Below are 10,658 nucleotides of genomic sequence, written 5' to 3' on the forward strand. Positions count from 1 at the left end.
AAATAAGAAGATAGTGAAATATATGTATATTATGTATCGATCTGTGTATTTATCTATGTGCATATATATATATATACGCATAGCTGGATAGCAGGGTCCGTGGATGGATTTCACTGAGTCCGAAAACTTGGATGGGGAGATACACAAACACACAAATATACATACATACATACATACATATGTATACATAAATATACATAAATATATATGACTTTTATGATTAAATTTGTATAATTATATTTAAATATGTCTTTTCCTGTTCCCGTTCACGGACCCTGCTGTGGCCCCAGATTAAGAGCCCGTGATTTAAAGTGTCTGTGGGCTGTGATTTTCCTAGGATCTACGAGTCTGGTTCCTGGATGCTGGTTTGGGGAAGGAGTGATGCCAAAAGACGGAGTAATAATACCGCACCAGAGGGTGGCGCAAAAAGCCCTTTAAAGAGCAAACGAAGGATGAGGCTGACGTGGCAAAGTCTGGGGATTCCAGAAGTGCCCTCTCAAGGCACAAAAGAGACCACTATTATTGTTGGTCCACTAGAACCCTTGGGCCAAGCGAGCTGTTTTCTTGTAGAAATAAGTTCCATTCAAGCTCCTTAGAGTCAGCAAGAATAACTTTCTAGCTTCTTTGTTGTTCACTCGGGTCTCTCTCCCCCTACGTCTTCCTTTCTCTGCCCCCTCCCTTCTTCTTTCTATCCTTTCCTCCTTCCCGGCTGTTTCTTTCTTCGCCTCCCCGCTTCCTTTCCAATTCCTTTCTTCCTCCTCCTAGGAATGTAACCAGAAGCAAAGGACTTACCTTTCCTAGGGAGGGGAGAATGGCGCTTGAAGGAAGGGAAGGAAAGATCAAGGAAGGAAAACAAGTATTTATTTAAGAGACTCAAAAGTAAAAAATAGATTTCAGTCTAGAAAAGAAGCTAATGGAAGGCTCTACAGAACACAGAGGAGAGTTCGGCACACTTTCTTTCCAACCGGCTCGTTGGTCTAGGGGTATGATTCTCGCTTTGGGTGCGAGAGGTCCCGGGTTCAAATCCCGGACGAGCCCTTTCCTTTTTCAAATCCTCCTAATTTGATCCTGGATGTAACTACCCAACCAACAACCGTTTTCTGACATCCGCTCTGTTCCATAATTGGGACCATCAAGGCAGCAATAAGTGGGGTTTACTTCTAATTTCTCGTCTTTCCTCCAGGTCTACTTCCTCGAAAGGACTATGCAAACAGTTAACCGTACCTTATTTTCAACTTTTTCTCCCCTACCCAACCCCTGAATCTGGACTGCACCTACCCTTGTACCTGGAAACTTGGCCCTCGTCCTGGTCCTTGGCCCTCAAACCGCTAGTTTACGTATTTGTGTATTGCTGTGGTTGGAGGAATGGTAGAGATAGGGTGGCGAGTAAGAGTCCGCCACAGAACACTAGTTTTCTTGTACACCAGATTGCAAACGTTAATGAACACGCTCAGGTGACTTCACAGCGGGGTGTCTGAGAATCAGTCCGGTCCCTTTTAATCTTACTTCCAAGGCCAGTCAACAAAACGGGCTCGTCCGGGATTTGAACCCGGGACCTCTCGCACCCTAAGCGAGAATCATACCCCTAGACCAACGAGCCAACACAGAGCGTTCTTTCCTCTCTCTTGCTCTAGCATAACTACTTGCGATGAAAAACTTGGGTCTTTAAAATTCTAGTTCTTTATATGCTCAAGGAAATACAGAAAAATCTTTGAATGGGGAGTAGCTTTAACTTCTACAGTCACTTCCGGCCAAGAGCCTGACAAATACTACCGGTACCATTTGAACAATGAAAACTTCAACGTCTACGTCTTCAGCGGAGGGAAGAAAAGCTTCCTGAAGAAATTAGGGACGAAAATACTGTTTATCTTTGGTAGTGTGGCCGAGCGGTCTAAGGCGCTGGATTTAGGCTCCAGTCTCTTCGGAGGCGTGGGTTCGAATCCCACCGCTGCCAACAGAGTTTTTACTCAGAAAAACTTGTAAATGGCTAAATTTAAAATTTTCCTAAATGAGTCAACTATGATTTAAGCCCTTACTCCTTGCTTATGAATAATCTGAGCTATCCCAAAGTTGCCCAATAAAGCAAATTATGGCAAACAGTAGTAAATAAGAGGTTCTAAAAGCCAAAATGTTCCAAATTTTACACAATTGGCTTCCAAAAATAAGACGGAAAAAGCACATAATTATTGCTATGTCAAAATATTCCTAATGGATATCCAATTAAATCTGTTTTGTTTTTAAAAATAACTGCAATTCGCATTTAAGGAGAAAGTCTTTTAAATTGGCATAGCTTAGAGAGCCTAAATGTACCTTTACATGATCCTGCCTTGAACCTTCCTCAAGTCATATATTAAATTGATTGTCTCTATTGTCCATTTTTAGAATTCTTTCATTTTAAAAAAATCATTACTTAAGTTCTTAATTGCCTCAATTAATTACTTTGCTATCTGGGATTTCCTATGTGAAGATTATATCATGAACAAATAGCGTTCATTTTGCCCCCTTTTCACTCATATTTATCTCTAAATTTTTTTCTTTTCTTTTATTACCGTTGCCAGTATTGCTAGAACTATGTCATATAAAAGTGGGAAGAGGGAACCACAAACATGCCTTTTATTCTATCCATTTAGGCAACAAATTACCTAAATAAAAGTTGAATTTTAAGGATCTCCATGCAGAAATCCTCTTTAGGTGTTTTCCACAAGGCCAAACCTAAGCCAGGAGGAAGACTCCTGGCATTTCTCCTTGTCTATATTATACAATTTTCTTTCCATCTAAGGGACTTAATTATCACTGGGTGACAGTAGATATCCAGGGAATCAAGTCTATTTCAGCCACTAATTTTAGTAGATCAAAAATGTAATGTTGGCAAACATGATTCTTTTTCTTGAACACTTCATTTTCCAGGGATCTGAGTTTCTATTTCAGCAATTCATTTCTGTAGATCATAAATTTAAAACTGACAAACATGATTCCAGAGAACTAAGTCAGAAAAAAATTTCCCTGAGAAGTTGTAAACCCAAAAATACACTAATATTTAGGAATTTCCCAAGACAAAATGAAAACCTGGAGCTCTGTCTTCCATTCCATATCTATATTTCTGGGTTTTTTTGGGGTTTTTTTGATGCATGACTTGATTTTGTGCCATGATAATCCCGCCCTCCTTCCTTCCTTCCTTCCTTCCTTCCTTCCTTCCTTCCTTCCTTCTGTTCTTAGTTTCTCTTACATTCAGTGCTTATGGCAAGGTCCCTTATTTTATCACTGTTTTTCTCCACCACTGTTTTTCTTCATTCTCCTCTGTAAATAATCATTTCTTCTCACTATTTGCTATCTCAAAGACAAGTGAGTTTCTGAAGAATCATCTTTCCTGAAAATTCACTTCTTGTTTCTTTAATTTTCTCAGACCTTTTACAAACTCATCAATGCTTTTTTCTCACCATTTTTTAAAAGCATCATCTCCCTGTTCTAATAAATTCAGTCTCTTTGTGATATAGATCTGGTTCATTCCTGCCTCCTTCAGCTTATATAATCTGTCCTGACTCCCAACTACCCCAACCCTCCAACACATACCTAAATGGACTGCCCATCCTAGAATTTACCACCAATCCACACCCTCTACTGTCTTCAAAAATTGGTTAAAAACTTTTCAAGAATCTATTCTTGGTCATTTTGATTACATCAAATTAAAAAGATTTTTCACAAACAAAAGCAAAACAACCAAGATTAGAAGCAAAGCAGAAAATGGAAGGTGAAGATGGGGGGTGTGGAATTTACAACGACTTTGTCTGATAAAGACCTCATTTCTCAAATGTTTAGAGAATGGAGTCAAATTTACAAGACTGTGATTCATTCCTCAGTTGATAAATGACCAAAGGATATGAATAAGCAGTTTTCAGAAGAAATCAAAGCTATCTATAGTCATATGAAGCAATGTTCTAAATCACTATTGATTAGAGAAATGCACATTAAAACAATTCTGAGGTATTACCTCACACATGGTAGATTGGTTAATATGACAGAATAGGAAACTGACATGTTGGAGGAAATATGGGAAAACTGGGATACTAATTCACAGTTGATGAAATTGTGAACTGATCCAACCATTCTGGAAAGCAATTTGGAACTATGTCCATAGGGCTATAAAACTGTGCTTAGCCTTTGGCCCCAAAATACCATTACTAGATCTGTATCCCAAGGATATATTTTTTAAAAAGTTGGGGGGGGGGAGAGAATCTATTTGTAGAAAAATATTTATAGCAACTCTTTTAGTGGTGATAAAGAATTTGAAATTGAGAGTATGTCTGTTAACTGGAAAATGGCTGAGAAAGGTGGGACATGTGATCGTGATGGTATACTACTGTGCCATAAGAAATGACCAGGATAATTTCAGAAAAACCTGGAAAGATTTACATAAATTGATGCAAAGTGAAATGAGCAGAACCAGGAGAACATTGTATAAAGCAACAGCAATATTGTACAATGACCAACTATGAATGACTTAGTTATTCTTAGCAATGTAAAGATAAAATACAATTCTGAAAAACTTATGATGAAAAATGCTATGCATCTCCAGAGAAAGAACAAAAGGAGTCTGAATGTAGATTGAAGCATACTATTAGTTTACTTTCTTTCTTTTCTTTTTTTTGGTCTGTTATATTTCCATATTAGTCATTTTATGAAAGAAGTCTTACATGACTGCACGTGTTTAACCTATGTCAAATTTTGTGCCTTCTCAATGAAGGGAGAGGGAAAAGGGTGAGGGAGAAAGAGAATTTGGAACTTGAAAAATTTAAAAACAAATGCTAAAAATTGTAAATGGAAAAAATAAAATATTTTTAAAATATGATGGAAGTAGATTAGGAAGGTAAGAATGGCCAAGTAAGAGGGCCTCCCTTACGGATCCATTGGTCTGAAAAAGTGTTATCCAGAATCTGTATTGCTAACAGTGCCTACTCTGATTAGAGAACAAAGTGCCTACTCTGATTGAAATTAAAATTTAAAAGTAGATATTCAAAATTCATCAAATGAGTTGGGGTAACTAGATAGCACCTTGGATGGAGTGTCAGACCTGGAGTTGGAGGACCATGGTTGAAATCTGGAATCAGTCATTTTCTGGCTGTGTGACCCTGGACAAATCACTTAACCCCAATTGCCAAGCCCTTGCCTCTCTTCTGTCTTAGAATTAATACTAAAACAGAAGGTAAAAGTTATTTAAAATGCACAAGTATAAAACAAATGTATATAATTAAACTTTCAAATAATATAAATATATGTCTCATAGCTATATGTCAGAAATGTAATTTTGATTAGGGAAAAAAAATATATCCTTTAATAAACTCACTCTGCTGAAATCATTCTTTTATTGTACAATCCCTGAGCTCTTAGGGATTCCAACTTTCACCAGAAAGACCAGGGACTGAGAACTTGTTCTGATTCTTCTGAGTGGGTACACTCTCGTTCCTTTCCACATATTTCTAATGGATTGATAATCACATCAGCATTATCTTTGTTCTTAAATGACAGGCATGACAACCTACAGTTCAATAATTTCTCTGTGAACATCTTGTGATTCTAACCTGTAGGCTTCTTAGGCCCAAGCTCCTTTTTACTAACACTGGGTACTCTCTCATACACATCCATGTCAGGCCCATTCATCTGGTGTCTCTTCTTATACCATTCTTCCCAGTCCTTTCATTGTGCTCCCCATAATACTTGTGCCATTGTCAAGAACCTACCCTTCTTATTAGAACTACTCCATTCCTCTGCAAATTACTTCATAAAATTTTTGTGTTTGATTTTATGAATTTCTGTTGTTTATTCACTTCACTGTGAGAAGGTAAGCTATCTTTGTTATAAGGGATAGCTTTTCTAAGTAAGAAAAGAGTATGTGAAAATATAGATAATTTAAAATAAAATTTTAAAAAAGAGATAAAGGTTGTAAATTCTTTGAGGGCAGGGACGGTTTTACTTTGTGCATATCTAGCTCATAACAAAATGTCTGACTCATATATGACACTTAAATGCTTTTTGAAATTGGTATATGGAAAGTGTGCTAAATCTCCAATTATAAGACTGGAGTTCAAATTCTATTTCTTCCACCTACTGACTGATTTTGGATGTCATAACTTTCTGGGTCCCAGCTTTCTCATGTAAAGGTTTATTCAAACTCTGAACCTAGGTTGTTCCAATGAGGAAGGAAAACAGCAAGAATTATATGAAGAAACCTGAAAGAAGGATTAAAAGAAAAGTTTATTTGTAGAAAATCTCTTTGGTTAGAATATGGCATTTTCGTGTCCCATAATTAATCAATCAGTTTGAAATTTTATTAAGTTTCTGCATGTCAGGGTCTGTGTTAAGTACTGGATTTACAGAACCAAACCTAAATGGCACCGTCCTTCAATGAGTTTAGATCCCTAATCCTGGCCAGCCATCTTGAAAATGCATAGTCACGAAGAACTACGGGTGTCTCCATGAAAATTCAAATCTGTTTCCGGAAAAAGAAAACAATCGAATAAAATCTTAAAGAATGTATTCATTTGGCATTATGTTTGTGGTAAATGCAAGAAAAAAAAAACACAAAAAAACCCCGAACGCCTCCTTCGAGCCGGAATCGAACCAGCGACCTAAGGATTCCTACAGAGATACACACTACAGTCCTCCGCTCTACCAGCTGAGCTATCGAAGGGCGCCTACTATCTGTTTCTAGCACAGAATTTTCTGCACAGTGTCGCGGTTACATTTTTTTGTCTCGTCAGTACTCTTGCATGAATTTCTGTGTTGATGTTAAGCCTCCCAAGACTTCTCTGCTGAAATCTCAGGCCAAAGACAGCAAGAGAAGATTGCTATGAGGTATCAGAGTCCTTTAGGGGCTCAGCAGATTTATCAAACCCAGAGAATACCTCTCTTGTAAATAGGAGATCGTGGGTAAGTCTTTTAACATTTCTGGGCCTCGGTTTCCTCATTTGTAAAATGAGAAGATTAGACTAAATGACCCCTAAGATTCCATTCAAGGATAAGTAGCTCCATAATCTCATGATTGCAGACGTTTCTAAATTTTCTGCCTCCAAACCTTGAGGCCCAAGGAACCTCCCATAGCTAGCTAGTTTCTGTCAGTTCTCCCTCCTCCCCAAACTGCCACTACGAATCCTGAAATGGGACTTTTTAGTTCCCTGGAACCCAATGAAGATGCCAGGAGACAGCAAAATTCTGCAGGTAGCGCCCAGTTCCTCCTGGGCTTGAAGGGAGAAAGACTGAATAAGTCTCCAATATCCTTTGCCTTCAGTGGTTAATCACACCCAAAAGGTTCAGTTCCACACCCAAAAGGTTCAGTTCCACATTGTTAAAGATCCACAAATAAGTTGGTGTTTGATCATAGAGGCAATAGTGAGCCACTAGAGTTTATTGAGCATGGGACTAACATGGTCTAGGACTTGTGCCTTAGTGATATCATTTGGCATGGAGACCAATTAGAAGGCTGTTAGAAGGAGAAAGGTGATGATGAACTGAACTAGGATAGTGGCCTTGTGAGGAGAGAAAGGGACCAATTAGAAAGATGGAGAGGTAGAATCCCCAAACTTGACAATTGATCCAATACTAGGGAGGGCAAAGGAGAAGGAAGGGTTGAGGGTGACTAAGTTGTGAACTTGGGCCACTAGAAGGATGATGGTGACATCTATAGAACCAGAGATGTAAAGAAGAGTGAGTTTTGAGGGGGGGAAATAATGACTTCTGTTTTGGACACAGCCAAGGGATCATATTGGAAGTCCAAGTCAGTGAGAGAGGTGAGCAAGAAAAAGTGGCTGGAAAGAGGAATTACTGTGTTAAATTCCACTCATGGATTTTGACCCATAAATTTTGAGTAGAAAAAATATGCAAGGAACTCCAGCATTGGGGCCATTTTAGTAGCATTCAATGGATGCAGCCATGGGTAGATTTGAGCCCAGTATCTGAATTGTAGCTTTCCTTAAACTCCTAGTTTAAGGACTAGTTAAGGGCTCTCTAAGTTTAAGGGGAACACTTAGGCTTACAATCCATAGGGCAGTTAATTGCTGGAATATGTTGGACTTTATTCCTTTTGCTTTTTTGTTTTAATAACTGTAGAATTAAACCATGTTTTTGTCATTAACCTTGCCATATCATACTCATGTGAGAAGGGTCCCTTGAAGTTCTCATGGGAACTATAATTGGTTTAAGGTGGTTCAAGCACAAACTTTAAGAGACAAAATGGATTAATGAACCCAGATTAAGTCCCTAAATTAATGAGGGGTTCAATGCTACACACAAAAGGTTGGAAGTAGGAGAAGGAGGCTACCAACACTGAGAATGATAGGTAGATTGGGATTTCCCAAAGAACACTCTGATATAAATGTAATTCATTAACTGCTGGTATGAGCATGGGCCTAAGGCGGGTTTCTAATTGTTCAATGGCAGGCTACTGGCCAGTAGAATCCTATGGTGAACTGTAAGTTTGAAGGTCATTAAAAGCACTGAAAAAGTTCCCAAAATCAATCCAGGACGTTCTTCAATCCTGAACTCAGCTCAACATTGAATGGACAGTATATTTCCAAGATATACAAATGGTTGGACCAGCTCTCTAGGTGCTCCATTTAACTGTGTTAAAGTCTGGAGAATAGAACAATTTTTCAAGCATTTGGTTTATCCATTGTAGATAGTGAGGCCAAACTATTTGAAGTGATTAATAAATCAGCCCAATGGCATCTACAAATGGGAGGACCTGAAAGACATCCACCATCCACCTTTCTTCTATTTGGACTTAATTCATATTATTGGAAAATTTATTTGGTAAGCATAGATATCCCTATTTTATTCCTCTTTCCTTATTCATCATAGTCAGAAGGTAGAAGAACAAAGTTATCTTTGTTGTTTTATCTTTCAAGGAATTGTGGATAATTGAAGGAGACAGTGGAATGCAGTGTACATCAGTGTAAATCAAATGTATTTTTAGTCCCAAATATAGACATTTTGTATTCTTAAAATTTTTCTATTTGCTTGTCCTCAAAGATGTGGTCTGCTGTATAATACTGGCTGAAAGAACCTTACTGTTCTCTACTCAAATCTTCTTCAAAAGTTCTTTCAATGTATGGGGAAAGAGACATAGGTATTGGTAGTTATTTATATTCAATGTGTTGTGTTTTGCGGAGTTGGGGTTTTGGTGGGGCTGGGATATGGGGAAGAAGAAGCAATGGCAGCTAGGTAGCATAGTAAATAGAAGATGTCTGAATTCTGCTTTAGCACTAGCTATGAGATCATGGACAAAGTCACTTAACCTCAGTTTATCTTATCTGTGAAGTGGGAATAATAATAGCCCCTACCTCATAGCACTGTGGTGAATATCAAATGAGATAATTATATATAAGAATGCTTTTCAAAATACTATATAAATGCTTGTTATTTTTATTAATAAGGCCTAAGCCTTTGGTATCTCATTTCAAATATCCTCAAGAATTCATCTCTCAATGTTCTCAAAATCTTGTCACTTCAAGCACAAGACTCTGCATTTGATTGGTATAATCTAGCCACTCTTCCTACCTTTCTTCCTTTATTTTCTTTAGGGATATTTGTTTCCCCCCCCCCCTTTTTTTTAAAGTAAGAAAAGGGAGGTTTATTGGGCAGCTCCAGCATTAGGGTTTGCCTCACAAGTATTCCCAAGTTTGAAGGTTTGAGAGTCTAGCCTTTGCCTGAGAGAAGATCATTTTCTTGGTCATTTTAACTCTTACTGAGAGAAAAGGATCATCATACACAGAATTCCCAGTATTGGGAGGGACACTGAAGTAACAATATGGAGAAGTAAAAGGCCTGGCCTTTGCATTTTGCTGTTTTCCTAAGTATTAGGGCTGAGTCTTTAAGGCCAATTCCACATTCTCCTCAATATCAGTAGAAGAAAGAATTCTTTTGACAAAAGTCATGATTGACTCCTGTGAAATTTAAACTCACTAGATTATATGATGAATGCTTTAATTACACAGCAAAGAAATAGATTTTCGTTAAGGAAAATCTTCTTAAGTCCCTTGGAGGCCCCTTCCAATTCTGAGATTCCTTGATTCGAGGAAGAAATGACTGATGCTGTTCAATTCAAAGTCTAACCCAGCCCATTCATTTGTTATATGTGTAAAAGATCTATTACAATCTCCCCATTGCTTGGATTTCAAAACAGTCTTGCCCTGGACTATCCTCCTAGGCAATTGCTCCCTTGTTTGGGATCTCAGTACAGCATTCTGGAAGCTGGTGCATTTAAAATCAGAGGAAGTGGATTCTAATTAGGTGCTATGGAAACATGTTCTTTAAAACAACTCACATTTCAGACTTCTGCTTCCCTATGCCAAGATGGCAAAGGATACATTTCCCCTATTGCTGTGGGTAAGTACATCTACAGGGTAAGAACAGAAAACTGAAACAACAATGAAAACAGCCTGGACTTGTCTAAAACAGGAATACATTATGCCCTAAGTTTTTCCCATATGGCTCTCAGAAGTCAGCAACTAGAGGAACGAAGATGTTCATCAAGCCTTTGGACAGGTAACAATCTTCATTAGAGATTCCTTCGATTCCTTCGATTCCTTCCTTCCTTCCTTCCTTCCTTCCTTCCTTCCTTCCTTCCTTCCTTCCTTCCTTCCTTCCTTCCTTCCTTCCTTCCTTCC

At 38.2% G+C, this 10,658-nt stretch overlaps 4 non-coding genes across 4 annotated transcripts; 2 read left to right on the forward strand and 2 right to left on the reverse strand.

Annotated features, from left to right (window-relative positions):
• Positions 1–966: 966 nt before the first annotated feature.
• On the forward strand, positions 967–1,038 carry TRNAP-UGG. Its single transcript has one exon. It is a non-coding gene; the product is annotated as a tRNA-Pro (tRNA).
• Positions 1,039–1,528: 490 nt separating this feature from the next.
• Positions 1,529–1,600, reverse strand: TRNAP-AGG. Its single transcript has one exon. It is a non-coding gene; the product is annotated as a tRNA-Pro (tRNA).
• Positions 1,601–1,872: 272 nt separating this feature from the next.
• On the forward strand, positions 1,873–1,954 carry TRNAL-UAG. The gene has a single exon. It is a non-coding gene; the product is annotated as a tRNA-Leu (tRNA).
• A 4,641-nt stretch (positions 1,955–6,595) lies between these two features.
• Positions 6,596–6,685, reverse strand: TRNAY-GUA. The gene is given in 2 exon segments: positions 6,596–6,631; positions 6,649–6,685. It is a non-coding gene; the product is annotated as a tRNA-Tyr (tRNA).
• Positions 6,686–10,658: the final 3,973 nt, after the last annotated feature.

Source organism: Gracilinanus agilis, chromosome 2, assembly GCF_016433145.1.
Source record: "Gracilinanus agilis isolate LMUSP501 chromosome 2, AgileGrace, whole genome shotgun sequence".
NCBI lineage: Eukaryota > Metazoa > Chordata > Mammalia > Didelphimorphia > Didelphidae > Gracilinanus > Gracilinanus agilis.